We start from the raw sequence: 4878 nt of genomic DNA, 5'->3' as shown, positions 1-4878 counted from the left end.
AGGGAAAGGAGTCTCATTCTTCCCCAAACTGCTGTTTGTGCCTCCTTTTAGTAGGCTTCCCCTTTAGATACAAGATTTTTGAAGCAATCTTGTGAATCACAGTGTGGGCACTCTCATAAACCAAATGGGATAGATGTACGGGCAGCCTGCTTGCACAGTGGCATTGTTATGTTACCTCGTAAATACTGTTACCTGATTCCCAGTAACAGCATGTCCTTATTTAATTATACTACTATTTCCCTATTGGATTTGAGGTATTTGTAAAATGCCTCTCTGCATGTTGCAGCGTTTTAGCAACAGTGGCGATTATGGGTTATGGGCTCATTTGCATCTTTACAAGAGAAAGAAATGCTAAAAAAAGGCTAAAGCTCATCCTGTTCTTGAAATAGCTTTTCTTTAAAATTCCCTTTCTGGCTCATGCATCTACATTTTTTGCCAGAGCTGGTGAGCCTTTTCCGCCGTATGTTGTTGTTTGTTTTAGGTACGCTCTTTAAGAGAGATATGGTTTCATCTTGTATAGGGAGCTTATGCAGGCACCCACCTGGGTTCCCTGCTGCACGAACCACCAGCTCCGTAAGGTACAGTAGCCTCCCAGTCAGGATCACTACACGCTGCCCCTTTCCAAGCATGTAACTATGTCCTGGTTTGAGTCAGAACAGCACTAATTCCCTTCAGTGATTTTACTCTTCAGCTCAGTCTGTTCTCAGTGACGGCACTTTCTGCAGTTAACGGCACAGTTTTGCAGTCAGTGTCTGCTTCCAGAGGTGATAACGCTGATGTTCACAGTTACTACCAGGGGTTGGGGTGCAGAAAGGCTCTTGCTCGTCCTTGCTCCTGTGCAGACCAAGGTCACTGCTAAACCCTGTGTACCACAGGGGGGTGCAGTGAGTGAGAGGCTGCACCTGCGGGGAGGAGCGGACAGGACAGGTGACCCTGAACTGACCAACGAGGTGTTCATCCCATAGACATCATATTCGGTACAAAGTTGAGAGTCTTGCCCCCTCTTGCTTTTTTTCCTTCAACGGCCAGTGTCCGAGGAGGACTCCATCCATTCTGCCTTCGATCCCAATCTGTGCATTCCTGAATCCAGTTCCAAAATCCAGCTCCTGTGTCTGGTTCCCATCTGCCACTGAGTCCAGTCTGGTCCTTCCCCTGTGTCTGCCCATGGCATCAGTGGTGACTGTGATGCAATTGCCATCAGGGGGGCTGGGTTTGGTATTGGTATTGTATGTATTTTGATATATTTCGTATAATTACTATTATTCTCATTAAAGCAGTTTTAGTTTTCTTTCCCAACCCATAGGTCTCTCTCCTTTGCTCCTTTTCTCTTTCCCCTCTTTGGGAAGGGGGGAGGGGGTAATAGAGAGCATCTGTCATTCGTCTGGAGCTGGCCCAGCTCTAACCCTTGAGATGCAAACTCAAATGCAGTGTTTGAAAGTAGATTTAAAGAATAAGAGCAGCTAATCAGTGTAATCAGTTTCAAAGCCTCCACTGAAATCCCATTCAAACAACGGCAGTAAAGTGAGCAGCCTCCCCCTAGCCCACTCCCAGAAGTTGCCAAGCAAACAATGAAAATTAAATCCAAGCTGAAGCCCATCTCTCTCAGAACTAGCGAACCTATGCCAGATCCAGGGAAAAGGATGAGCTGTTGCCATTGCAGCTAGCAGTTGTACCTGGATCAGGGCAGGGGATGTATTCCCAGGGGAGGCCTTGGGGTCCCCTGCGTCCTTCTACCAGTTCCCTGACAAATTCTGCCCTCAGATTATCTTGCTCAGCTCCCACTGGAAAATGTCAGAAAGATTTATGGGTAGGTAGCCAAGGGCAGAATTTGGCTGTGATAATGAAAAAGCTCCCCATTAGTGTCAAATAAAGATGACAGACTCTATCTGTCTTTGAGAAAGCTGAAGCCTTTCATGTGCCATGCTGTTGTCATGTTGCACTCCCAAGTCCCTTTCACTCCCCTTCACTTACATCAGCTATGATAAAACAAAATTGCTGAGGCGAAGTAATTACACTGAAAAGTGCTTGTTCTGGCTTGGCCCTTTCCTGTTACGTTAGTGAGGGCTGGACCTTCCCCTGACATAGATCAATGTGGCCTGTCTATATCTCTTCTTCCCAGCAAATAAAAGTGAAATATGAAACATATCCAAGGAAATAAGATCACAAAGCTTGCCTTGTCTGCTCTTCTACCTGTGAAGCCTGGAATATTTAAAATTTTTATGATCCAATTTGCTTTCACAGCTCTTCCAGTTCTGTTTTTGGTCAGGTCTCTGTCATACCTATAGGAAATGCCATGTACTCCAGGAGTATGGAGGAAGATGGTGTGGATCTTCTCTTTGATGTTAACCTCAGGGCTATACAGAATACTGACAGAATACTGAGCAATGTGATCCTGCCTCTCCACTCAGCACCGGTGAGGTCACATCTGGGTTCCCCAGTACACAAGAGTTATTTCTTATATCTTTTGGTACCTTTGATCCTCTTTCCAGAGCTTTGATTTCAAGGCTTTCCCTGGGAGGATCTGGATGAGGGGATTGAGTGCACCCTCGGTAAGTTTGCAGATGACACCAGGTTGGGTGGGTGGGTCGATCTGCTTGAAGGTCAGGAGGCTCTACAGAGGGATCTGGACAGGCTGGATTGATGGGCTCAGGTCAACTGTATGAGGTTCAATAAGACTAAATACCAGGTCTTGCACTTGGTCACAACAACCCCTGCAACGTTACAGACTTGGGTAAGAGTGGCTGGAAAGCTGCCCAGCAGAAAAGGACCTGCAGGTGCTGGTTGACAGCTGACAGAGCTCATATTCCATGTGCCCAGGTGGCCAAACAGGCCAACGGCATCCTGGCTTGTATCAGTGATAGTGTGGCCAGCAGGAGGAGGGAAGTGATTGTCCCCTGTACTCAGCACTGGTGAGGCTGCACCTTGAATATTGTGTCCAGTTTTGGGCCCCTCACTACATGAAGGATATTGAGGTGCTGGAGCGTGTCCAGAGAAGGGCAACAAAGCTGGTGAAGGGTCTGGAGAGCAAGTTTTGGAGGAGCGGCTGAGGAATTGGGGATTGTGCGGTCTGGAGAAAAGGAGGCTGAGGGGAGACCTTATCCCTCTCTACAACAACCTGAAAGGAGGTTGTGGAGAGATGGGGGTTGGTCTCTTCTCTCATGTAACAAGTGACAGGACAAGAGGCAATGGCCTTAAGTTGTGCCAGGAGAGATCTAGGTTGGATATTAGGAACAATTCCTTTACAGAGGGGATTGTGAAGCATTGAACAGGCTGCCCATGGAAGTGGGGGAATCCCCATCCCTGGAACCTTGTGAAAGACATGTAGATGTGGCACTGAAGGACGTGGTTTAGGACCCTGGCAGTGCAGGTGAACGGTTGGACTCGATCTTAAAGGTCTCTTCCAACCAGATGACTCTGTGACTGTGTGATTCTGTGATCTGCAATGGGCTAGAAGAGCCACTAAAACCAGGGGACAGATTTCCACTGACCTTGACCCCAAACACTACAAAAAAACCCCTCTCCATCTCTGAGGCACAATTTATGTTTTATATCCATGATTTCCAGATTTTGCTGCATGAGCACCTGAGAAGTTGAGCAGTTTGCTGTTAGCAGGGTCCGTGCTGGGCCGTTGATCCTATGGATCACTTATGTCTTTACAACATAGTCTTTGTTTGCACGAAGTGTCCACAGAGTATTTTTTATTGCCTTTTGGTCATCTGCCTCTGTTATCTTCTGCCTCTGACATGCACAAAAACCCTTGCTTCTGTGTTTGTTGATGCTCCCCTAAATTCACTCTGTTGCTGGAAATGGGGGCAACTAGCTCTCCCTTGTGTTCCTGTTTGGTTTAGTCCCTCATCTGTGAATGTTATTTTTTTCACATCAGTCACTCTTGCCCCTGCGTGTGGATCTTTGGGCGGCTGCAGTGTGGAGGAGGCGAGTGGTGGCTGGGTGCAGGAGCAAGCAGTGGCTGTGCTGCAAGTGCCCTCCCCATCTGTCCCTTCCAACCTCCACTGCTAGTGGCCAAAGCACGTACCCTGCTGGACTTGAGGGTTCTTAAATCTGTCTCACACAAGTGTCCTAGTGATATGGAAGTCCTCAAATTACTTCATTCATGGAATTTCTATTAAGGTAGAACAAAACAAAACAAAAAAAAAGGTAATCACTTGACATGTAAATCTTGCCATTTAAATTCCTGTCAAAATGGGCTCCAAATGCTCTAAACTCATGTCAAAATATGTTCTAGTTACTGACTTCTGTGAGCTTAAGACACAGCCAGCAAACCTCGCTGGGGGAAAGACAGAGGTGCCAGACATCTGCAGGGAGAGGGGTATTACCTATCCAGGAACATCTGCCTGTTCCCCAGACTTGGTCTGTGCTGCCAGGCAGGGTGGAGTGTAGCCCCACCAGCTGCTGGAAAAGGGGCAGTGGGATGGGGTGACATCCTTTTCTGGCTCCCCAAAGCTGTCTGTACCCGGACATGGTGCCTTTGCTGGGCTGACCACGGGGCGCTTGGCTACTCTCCTACTCCTTGTTCCCCAGCTGGGCATCCCAATCCTTCCCCTCTCTCTCTGCTGGCACAGGTACTGGTGTGTGCCATACTCACCCGAGATCCTTCTCTTTTTTTTTTTTCCACTCAAGCAGCTGCAGCAACACCATCATCCCCTCTGTCCCATCTGCTCCCCTGCTGCGCCCAAAAGACGGGAGGAATTGGAGACAGAGCTCCGATATGGGTAGACTGGGCCCTGTGGTTTCTTTTTTTTTTTTTTTTTTTTTTGTGGCAACTGTCTGAACTTAATCAGTTCATCTTCTGCTCATCACGTTTACTCTTTGATGGTACTAATCAAGTGGTGGGAGCATTCGTTATGGCTGGCCGTGATA

Source organism: Buceros rhinoceros, unplaced genomic scaffold, assembly GCF_000710305.1.
Source record: "Buceros rhinoceros silvestris isolate BGI_N320 unplaced genomic scaffold, ASM71030v1 scaffold16120, whole genome shotgun sequence".
Classification (NCBI taxonomy): Eukaryota; Metazoa; Chordata; class Aves; order Bucerotiformes; family Bucerotidae; genus Buceros; species Buceros rhinoceros.
This window is presented reverse-complemented; position numbering follows the sequence as displayed.